Source organism: Tachyglossus aculeatus, chromosome 16 (genome assembly GCF_015852505.1).
Source record: "Tachyglossus aculeatus isolate mTacAcu1 chromosome 16, mTacAcu1.pri, whole genome shotgun sequence".
Classification (NCBI taxonomy): Eukaryota; Metazoa; Chordata; class Mammalia; order Monotremata; family Tachyglossidae; genus Tachyglossus; species Tachyglossus aculeatus.
This window is the reverse complement of record NC_052081.1, coordinates 40614747-40626332: the sequence shown is the minus strand read 5'-3', so window position 1 is coordinate 40626332 and position 11586 is coordinate 40614747.

Sequence of the window (11586 nt, the reverse complement as noted above, 5' to 3'; positions counted from 1 at the left end):
GTCTTAATCCCCATTTTCCAGATGAGGGAACTGAGGCCCAGAGAAGTGAAGTGACTTGCCCAAAGTCACACAGCTGACAATTGGCAGAGCTGGGATTTGAACTCATGACCTCTGACTCCAAAGCCCGGGCTCTTTCCACTGAGCCACGCTGCTTCTCTAGTAATGGTATTTGCTAAGCGTTTACTATGTGCCAGGCACCGTACTAAGAGCCGGGTGGCTACAAGCAAATTGGGTTGGACACAGCCCCTGCCCCACGTGGGGCTCACAGTCTCGATCCCCATTTCACAGATGAGGTAACTGAGGCACAGAGCAGTGAAGTGACTTGCCCAACTAAGCGCTGGGATAGATACAAGTTAAGTCGGTTGGACACAGTCCCTGTCCCCCATAGGGCTCACAGTCTTCATCCCCATTCATTCATTCATTCATTCATTCATTCATTCATTCAATCGTATTTACTGAGCGCCTACTGTGTGCAGAGCACTGGACTAAGCGCTTGAAGTTGGCAACTATATGTTGCCAATTTGTACTTCCCAAGCGCTTAATACAGTGTTCTGCACATAGTAAGCACTCAATAAATACGATTGATGATGATGATGATGATATAGAGACGGTCCCTACCCAACAGAGGGCTCACAGTCTAGAAGGGGGGGACAGACAACAGAACAAAACATATTAACAAAGTAAAATAAATAGAATAAGTATGTACAAATAAAATAAATCAATAAATAGAGTAATAAATCCGTACAAACATATATCCATATATCCAGGTGCTGTGGGGAGGGGAAGGAGGTAAGGCTGGGGGGATGGAGAGGGGGACGAGGGGGAAAAGAAGGAGGGGGCTCAGTCTGTTTTGCCACTTGTCTGCTGGGTGACCTTGGGCAAGTCACTGAACTTGTCAGTGCCTCAGTGACCTCATCTGGAAAATGGGGATTAAGACTGTGAGCCACCTGTGGGGCTGGCTCCACCCCGGCGCTCAGTATAGTGCCCGGCATACAGTAAGTGCTGAGCAAAATACCACAGTTATTATTATTACTAGAGAATTATTATTTTATTTTATTTTATTTTATTTTATTTTGTTAGTACGTTTGGTTTTGTTCTCTGTCTCCCCCTTTCAGACTGTGAGCCCACTGTTGGGTAGGGACTGTCTCTAGATGTTGCCAACTTGTACTTCCCAAGCGCTTAGTACAGTGCTCTGCACATGGTAAGCGCTCAATAAATACGATTGATGATGATGATGATGAAGAATTACTATTGGATGAGGTAACTGAGGCCCAGAGAAGCAAAGCGACTTGCCCCAGGTCACACAGCAGACAAGTGGCAGAGCAGGGATTAGAACCCAGGTCCTCCTGACTCCCAGGTAGATGCTCTATCCACTTGGTCACCCTGTTTCTCAACCTGGGTCCAACCTGACAGGCTTGTATCGACCCTAGCGCTTAGTACAGTGTCTGCCACACAGTCAATGCTATTTGAACAGATTTATTACTCTATTTTACTTGTACATATTTACTATTCTATTAGTTTAATTCTATTTGTTCTGACGATTTTGACACCTGTCTACATGTTTTGTTTTGTCGCCTGTGAGCCCTTCTAGACTGTGAGCCTTTTATTGGGTAGGGGCCGTCTCTATATGTTGCCAACTTGGACTTCCCAAGCGCTTAGTACAGTGCTGCGTGACCCTGGGCAAGTCACTGGAGAAGCAGCGTGGCTCAGTGGAAAGAGAACGGGCTTTGGAGTCAGAGGTCATGGGTTCAAATCCCTGCTCTGCCAATTGTCTGCTGTGTGACTTTGGGCAGAAGCGCTTAGTACAGTGCTCTGCACACAGTAAGTGCTCAATAAATACGATTGAGTGAAGGAATGAATGAAGTCACTTAACTTCTCTGTGCCTCAGTTACCTCATCTGTAAAATGGGGATTCATTCATTCATTCATTCAATCGTATTTTTTGAGCGCTGTGTGCCAAGCACTGTACTAAGCGTTTGGGAAGTACAAGTTGGCAACATATAGAGACGGTCCCTACCCAACAGCGGGCTCACACTCTAGAAGGATTAAGACTGCGAGCCCCCTGTGGGACAACCTGATTGCCTTGTAACCTCCCCAGCGCTTAGAACAGTCCTCTGCACATAGTAAGCGCTTAATAAAATGCCATCATTATTATTATTATTATTATTAACTTCTCTGAGCCTCAGTTACCTCATCTGTAAAATGGGGATTAAGACTGTGAGCCCCACGTGGGACAACCTGATCACCTTATTCATTCATTCATTCATTCAATCGTATTTATTGAGCGCTTACTGTATGCAGAGCACTGGACTAAGTGCTTGGGAAGTACAAGTTTTGTTCTGATGATTTTGACACCTGTCTACACGTTTTGTTTTGTTGTCTGTCTCCCCCTTCTATTCATTCATTCATTCAATCATATTTATTGAGCACCTACTGTGTGCAGAGCACTGGACTAAGCGCTTGGGAAGTACAAGTTGGCAACATATAGACACAGTCCCTACCCAACAGTGGGCTCACAGTCTAGAAGGGGGAGACAGACAACAAAACAAAACATATTAACAAAATAAAATAAGTAGAATAAATATGTACAAGTAAAACAGACTAATCAATCAATCAATCAATTGTATTTATTGAGTGCTTACTGTGTGCAGAGCACTGTACTAAGCGCTTGGGAAGTAAAAGTTGGCAACATATAGAGACAGTCCCCACCCAACAGTGGGCTAACAGTCTAGAAGGGGGAGACAGAGAACGAAACAAAACATATTAACAAAATAAAATAAGTAGAATAAATATGTATAAGTAAAATAAATAAACAGAGCAATCAATCAATCGTATTTATTGAGCGCTTACTGTGTGCAGAGCACTGGACTAAGCACTTGGGAAGTCCAAGGTGGCAACGAATAGCGACAGTCCCTACCCAACAGCGGGCTCACAGTCTAGAAGGGGGAGACAGAGCACAAAACCAAACATATTAACAAAATGAAATAAATAGAATAGATATGTACAAGAAAAATAAATAAATAGAGTAATCAATCAATCAATCGTATTTATTGAGCGCTTACTGTGTGCAGAGCACTGTACTAAGCGCTTGGGAAGTACAAGTTGGCAACATATAGAGACGGTCCCCACCCAACAGTGGGCCCACACTCTAGAAGGGGGAGACAGAGAACAAAACAAAACATATTAACAAAATAAAATAAGTAGAATAAATATGTACAAGTAAAATAAATCACTAAATAGAGTAACAAATCCGTACAAACATATATCCATCTATACAGGTGCTGTGGGGAGGGGAAGGAGGTAAGGTGGGGGAGAGGAAGGAAGGGGCTCAGTCTGGGAAGGCCTTCTAGACTGTGAGCCCGTTGTTGGGTAGGGACCATCTCTCTGTATTGCCGACTTGTACTTCCCAAGCGCTTAGTCCAGTGCTCTGCACACAGTAAGCGCTCAATAAATACAATTGAATGAATGAAGGAATGAAAAGTTGGCAACATATAGAGAGGGTCCCTACCCAACGGGCTCACAGTCTAGAAGTCTTTCCGACTCACGCACTGTGTCGCGATGTCCGTTTTGTAGCCATTCAGAGGGCGAATAACTGAGTTTTTTAAAATATATCTAAGAGACCAGAGATCCATATTTACTTTTTTTTCCCTTCTCGTATGTCTTTGGTGCTTGGAGTGAGATGCGTCCTCATTTCTTAGGATCGGTTACCTATTGGGTCAGTGCTTAGCACAGTGCTTTGCACATAGTAAGCGCTTAACGAATGCCATCATCATCATCATCACACAGTAAGAGCTCAATAAATGCGATTGAATGAATGAATGAGTGAAAGAGTGAGTGAATGAGTGAAAGAGTGAGTGAGTGAGTGAGTGAATGAATGAATGAATGAATGAGTGAATGAATGAATGACGGGACGCCAGGGAACTTGGCCGGCCCCGTTCACAGGCCTCTGTCGCCACCTGCCGGCCTTTTGCCGCTACCACACCACATCCGCTCACGAGTTTTCATTATTCTTTAGTAATAATAATAGTAATAATAATAATAATAATAATAATAATAATAATGGAATTTACTAAGCCATCAGTGGAAAGAGCCCGGGCTTTGGAGTCAGAGGTCATGGGTTCAAATCCCAGCTCCGCCAATTGCCAGCTGTGTGACTTCGGGCAAGTCACTTCACTTCTCTGGGCCTCAGCTATCTCATCTGTAAAATGGGGATGAAGATTGTGAGCCCCCCCGTGGGACAACCTGATCACCTTGTAACCTCCCCAGCGCTTAGAACAGTGCTTTGCACGTGGTAAGCACTTAATAAATGCCATCATTATTATTATTATTAACAAATACCATAACTCATTGTGGGCAGGGAACGAGTCTGTTGCACATAGTAAGTGCTTAATAAATGCCACTATTATTATATATATATTATTATATATATAATAATTATATAATTATATAATAATAATAAGTGCCATAACTCATTGTGGGCAGGGAACAAGTCTGTTGCACATAGTAAGTGCTTAATAAATGTAATTATTATTATTAGTATTAGTATTAACAAGTACCATAACTCACTGTGGGCAGGGAACGAGTCTGTTGCACATAGTAAGCACTTAATAAATGACATTATTATTATTATTATTATTAACAAGTACCATAACTCATTGTGGGCAGGGAACGAGTCTGTTGCACATAGTAAGTGCTTAATAAATGCCATTATTATTAACAAGTACCATAACTCATTGTGGGCAGGGAACGAGTCTATTGCACATAGCAAGCACTTAATAAATGCCATTATTATTATTATTATCATTATTATTATTATTAACAAGTACCATAACTCATTGTGGGCAGGGAACGAGTCTGTTGCACATAGTAAGCGCTTAATAAATGCCATCATTCTTATTATTATTATTATTATTAACAAGCACCATAACTCATTGTGGGCACGGAACGAGTCTGTTGCACATAGTAAGCGCTTAATAAATGCCATCATTATTGTTCTTATTATTATTATTATTAACAAGTACCATAACTCATTGTGGGCACAGAACGAGTCTGTTGCACATAGCAAGCACTTAATAAATGCCATTGTTATTATCATTATCATTATCATTATCATTATCAAGTACCATAACTCACTGTGGGCAGGGAACGAGTCTGTTGCACATAGTAAGCGCTTAATAAATGCCATCATTATTCTTCTTATTATTATTATTAACAAGCACCATAACTCATTGTGGGCACGGAATGAGTCTGTTGCACATAGTAAGCGCTTAATAAATGCCGTTATTATTATTATTACTACTACTACTACTACTACTACTACTACTACTACTACTACTACTACTACTATTATTAACAAGCACCATAACTCATTGTGGGCAGGGAACGAGTCTGTTGCACATAGTAAGCGCTTAATAAATGCCATAATTCTTCTTCTTCTTCTTATTATTATTATTATTAACAAGCACCATAACTCACGGTGGGCAGGGAACGAGTCTGTTGCACATAGTAAGCGCTTAATAAATGCCATCATTCTTCTTCTTCTTATTATTATTATTAACAAGCGCCATAACTCGTGGGCACGGAACGAGTCCGTTGCACATAGTAAGCGCTTAATAAATGCCATTATTATTACTATTCCTATTAACAAGTACCATAACTCATTGTGGGCAGGGAACGAGTCTATTGCACATAGTAAGCGCTTAATAAATGCCATTATTATTATTATTATTAACAAGCACCATAACTCATGGGCACAGAACGAGTCTGTTGCACATAGTAAGCGCTTAATTAATGCTATTATTATTATTATTATTATTATTATTATTATTATTGACTTGCCCAAAGTCACACAACTGGCAATTGACGGAGCAGGAATTTGAATCCATGACCTCGGACTCCCAAGCCTGGGCTCTTTCCATTGAGCCACGCGGCTTCTCGTTGCCTGTTCTCCCTCCTACTTGGGGCCAGGGACTGTTTGAGGACTGATGACCTTATATCTACGCCAATGCTTAGAACAACGCTTATCACAAAATAAGCGCTCAACAAATACCATAAAAGAAAAAGAGCGGTGCGCCCAGCGCTGTGCTAGACCTCGCTACCGTACCAGGCATTGGGTAAGCGCTGAAATCCCATTTTTTAAAAAAGGATCGACTCCATTTTACAGATGAGGAAACTGAGGCATAGTGAAGTGACTTGCCCAAGGTCACACAGCAGGCCAGCGTCAGAGCGGTGGTTGGGTCCCTCTGAGTCCCAGGGCTTGGAAGTCAGAGGTCATGGGTTCAAATCCCTGCTCCGCCAATTGTCAGTTGTGTGACTTTGGGCAAGTCAATAATAATAATAATAATAATAGAACAACAGACACCTTCCCTGCCCACGAGCTTACAATCTAGAGGGGGAAGACAGACATTAATTAAAAAAAAAAACCAGGGTCGCCTGTGTGCACATAGTAAGCGCTCAATAATAATAATAATTTATTTTATTTTGTTAGTATGTTTGGTTTTGTTCTCCGTCTCCCCCTTTTAGACTGTGAGCCCACTGTTGGGTAGGGACTGTCTCTATATGTTGCCAATTTGTACTTCTCAAGCGCTTAGTCCAGTGCTCTGCACATAGTAAGCGCTCAATAAATACGATTGATGATGATGATGATAATAATAATTGGCATTTATTAAGCGCTTACTATGTGCAACAGATACGTTCCCTGCCCACACTGAGTTGTGGTACTTGTTAGTAATAATAATCATAATGATGGCATTATTAGAGAAGCAGCGTGGCTCAGTGGAAAGAGCCCGGGCTTTGGAGTCAGAGGTCATGGGTTCGAATCCCGACTCCACCACACGTCTGCTGTGTGATCTTGGGCGAGTCACTTCACTTCTCTGGGCCTCAGTGACCTCATCTGTGAAATGGGGATTAAGACTGTGAGCCCCACGTGGGACAACCTGATCACCCTGTATCCTCCCCCAGCGCTTAGAACAGTGCTTTGCACATAGTAAGCGCTTAACAAATGCCAATTATTATTATTATTATTAAGCGCTTACTATGTGCAAACAGGCGACCCTGGTTTTTTTTTTTTTATTAATGTCTGTCTTCCCCCTCTAGATTGTAAGCTCATGGACAGGGAAGGTGTCTGTTGTTCTGTCGTCCTCTCCCAAGCGCTTAGTACAGTCCTCTGCACACAGTAAGCGCTCAATTCATTCATTCATTCATTCAATCCTATTTATTGAGCGCTTCCTGTGTGCAGAGCACTGTACTAAGCGCTTGGGAAGGACAAGTTGGCAACATAGAGAGACGGTCCCTACCCAACAGTGGGCTCACAATGTCTGACACTACAGACTGTAAATTCTTTTTGGCAGGGAACGCACCCCCTCTAATCTACATATTTATCATAATTCTATTCGTAATTAATCATAATTCTATTCATTTGTATTAATGAGGTGTATAGATCTATAATTCTTATTTATAATAACGCTACTGATGCCTGTTAACTTGTTTTGACGTCCGTCTCCCCGCTTCTAGACTGGGAGCCCGTTGTGGGCACGGGTTGTCTCTGTTTGTTGCCGAACTGTACTTCCCAAGCGCTTAGTACAGTGCTCTGCACACAGTAAGCGCTCAATAAATAGGCTTGAATGAATGAATGAAAGATTGACTGACTGAAGGTGACAACTCCCAGAGGTCCTGAGGAGATGCCAACTGGGAAGGGGACAATCCCAGTGTCGGAGGATGCCTGAGGCAGGTGGCAGGGGAAGGAAACAATCAATCGTATTTATTGAGCGCTTCCTGTGTGCACAGCACTGTACTAGAGTATTAGAGTACGTACGTATTTATTACTCTATTTTATTTGGACATATTTTTATTCTATTTATTTTATTTGGGTAATATGTTTTGTTTTCTGTCTCCCCCTTCTAGACTGTGAGCCCGCTGTTGGGTAGGGACCGTCTCTATATGTTGCCAACTTGGACTTCCCAAGCGCTTAGTCCAGTGCTCTGCACACAGTAAGCACTCAATAAATACGATTGAATGAATGAATACTAGAGAAGAAGCGTGGCTCAGTGGAAAGAGCCCGGGCTTTGGAGTCAAAGGTCATGGGTTCAAATCCCGGCTGCGCCAATTGTCAGCTGTGGGACTTGGGCAAGTCACTTAATCAATCAATCAATCAATCGTATTTATTGAGCGCTTACTGTGTGCAGAGCACTGTACTAAGCGCTTGGGAAGTCCAAGTTGGCAACATCTAGAGACTGTCCCTACCCAACAGTGGGCTCACAGTCTAAAAGAGGGAGATGGAGAACAAAACCAAACATACTACCAAAATAAAATAAATAGGATATGTACAAGTAAAATAAATAGAGTAATAAATATGCACTACCATATATACATATATACAGGTGCTGTGGGGAAGGGAAGGAGGTAAGATGAGGGGGATGGAGGGGGGATGGAGGGGGGACGAGGGGGAGAGGGGCCTCTGGGCCTCAGTTACCTCATCTGGAAAATGGGGATTAAGACTGGGAGCCCCATGTGGGACACCTTGTAACCTCCCCAGCGCTTGGAACAGTGCTTTGCACATAGTAAGCGCTTAATAAATGCCATCATTTTTTTTATTATTATTATTACTAAGCACTTGGGAGAGTCCAACAGAACAACATAACAGACACAGTCCCTGCCAACAGCGAGCTTGCAGTCTAGAGTCTGGCTGAAACTCTCCAACTCGGCATCCCCACTCTTGGCTAAGAACTAGAGAAGCAGCGTGGCTCAGTGGAAAGAGCCCGGGCTTGGGAGTCAGAGGTCATGGGTTCGAATCCCAGCTCTGCCACATGTCTGCTGTGTGACCTTGGGCAGGTCACTTAACCTCTCTGAGCCTCAGTTCCCTCATCTGTAAAATGGGGATGAAGACTGTGGGACAACCTGATCACCTTGTATCCCCCTCCAGCGCTTAGAACAGTGCTTTGCACATAGTAAGTGCTTAACAAATGCCATTTAAAAAAAAAACTACCCGGCTCCCCAGGCACTGGTGTAAATTGGAAAATCAGGAAACACTAAAGGAAGTGGGGATCGGGCCTCCGTTCCGCGGCCGCCCCAGGAATAATTCCACCCGAGCCAAGCTTCAGAGTGTTGAAAATGTTTATTCTACAAGAGCGGCGCCATCCAAGTCAAACACACCAGACTTTGTTTCACATCACGATCGCCTATAAAACCAAGACATCTAGGCAACGGATTCCGGGTGGCCCCGGGGAAGGTATCTGGGTGGGTATATTGGGAATTCTCATTCCCGGCATCGCCTCTGCAGGTCCGGACGTCGCATCTTCTACCGTTCCCGCTATTTCTCGGCCAGGTACAATCAGTGATACTGCCGGTGGGAAGCGACGTTTACACAAAAAGTTACACACACACACACACACGCACGCGCCATCAATCCCTCAAGCGAGACTTCATCCAAGCCTTTCAAATGTTACATTTTTCTCACGGGAACGGCCCGCTGCTTGCTTTGTCTTCCACCTCTTCCCTTTCTGGCTCAATTGAACCAGGCCCCGAGAGGGAGGTTGAGGCCCGGGGCTTGGGTGCTAACGTTGGGGGACCCTAAAGACGGTGTCAGAGGAAGCAGTTCGGACTCTGCAAAAATGTCATCTTCCCTGAGGTCGTTTCATTCATGATTCAGACAGACCCCCGCCCCTCCTGGGTGGGGGGAAGAGGAGGAAGAAAAAAGAGGGGAAAGAAGGAGAAAAAAGAAGGGAGAAGAGAAGAGAGCAGAGGAAAGAGGGAGATGAAGGCGGCTGAGGTAGAGGGAATTCATTCAATCGTAATTATTGAGCGCTTACCATGTGCAGAGCGCTTGAGAATCAATCAATCAATCGTATTTCTTGAGCACTTACTGTGTGCAGAGCACTGTACTAAGCGCTTGGGAAGTACAAGTTGGCAACATCTAGAGATGGTCCCTGCCCAACAGCGGGCTCACAGTCTAGAAGAATTTCCAGAATGAACCTAGAGTTTCCCTGGGATTGACTTAATAATAATGATGGCATTTGTGAAGCGCTTACTAGGTGCAAAGCACTGTTCTATGCACTGAAATAATAATAATAAAAGTAATGGCATTTATTAAGCACTTACTATGTGCAAAGCAGCGTGGCTCAGTGGAAAGAGGCCGGGCTTTGGAGTCAGAGGTCATGGGTTCAAATCCCAGCTCCGCCAATTGTCAGCTGGGTGGCTTTGGGCAAGTCACTTCACTTCTCTGGGCCTCAGTTACCTCATCTGGAAAATGGGGATTAAGATTGTGAGCCCCACGAGGGACAACCTGATCACCTTGTATCCTCCCCCCAGCGCTTAGAACAGTGCTTTGCACATAGTAAGCGCTTAATAAATGCCATTATTATTATTATTATTATTATAAAGCACTGGGGAAGTTACAAGGTGATCAGGTTGTCCCGTGGGGGGCTCACAGTCTTCATCCCCATTTTCCAGATGAGGTAACTGAGGCCCAGAGAAGTGAAGTGACTTGCCCAAACTCACGCAGCTGACAATTGGCGGAGCCGGGATTTGAACCCACGACCTCTGACTCCAAAGCCCGGGCTCTTCCCACTGAGCCACGCAGCTTCTCTAAGCTGAAGCAAAGCAGACCCCAAGAGGCTGTTCACCCAATTTTGGAATCACTCGGCACAATCCCGGTTTGGAGCGTTAGCTCGTTAGAGAAGAGCAGAAGGAGCGGGAGACGTCCCCTAATCGATCGATGGGATTTATTGAGCGCTCACTATGCGCAGAGTACTGTACTAAGCGCTTGGGAGACGTGCCCTGCCCACAACGACCGTGACTTTCTGCCCTAGCGGGCCTAATTCCTCGAGGAGGGGTCCCAGGACGCCCCGGTTACATTATCTGCTGGTGTTTCAAGCCACCCGGGATAGGAGACGGTGTTCTGAGCTACTCTCCAGAGGGGCAGGATCAGCTCCGGATGAAATAAACCCAAATAGCGTGGCTCGGTGGAAAGAGCCCGGGCTTTGGAGTCAGAGGTCCCGGGTTCAAATCCCTGCTCTGCCCATTGTCAGCTGTGTGACTTTGGGCAAGGCACTCTGCTTCTCTGGGCCTCAGTTACCTCCTCTGCAAAATGGGGATTAAGACTGTGAGCCTCGCGTGGGACAACCTGATCACCTTGTAACCTCTCCAGCGCTCAGAACTGTGAGCCCACTGTTGGTTAGGGACCATCTCTATATGTTGCCAACTTGTACTTCCCAAGCGCTTAGTACAGTGCTCTGCACACAGTAAGCGCTCAATAAATACGATTGATTGATTAGAACAGTGCTTTGCACATAGTAAGCGCTTAATAAATGCCATCATTATTATTATTATAAATAGGTTCCCGGAAATAATCTCTCTCTCCATTACAAAGTCTCCCACGTTTTCTATTTTAACCACCTGTAGTGCTCTCCTTCATTTCTCCCCCCTTGAATGGCTAAATATCGTTTCCCTCCTTTTTGTTCGGAGAAGTTAAAAAAATACTTGAAATATTGGGTCTTTTCTTCCAAGAATTTTTCCTTCCTCTCTGTCCCCAAAAGGCAACAACAAGGCTCTGAGGAACGGCTCGCTTCGTTGCTCTCTCAGCTTCAACATC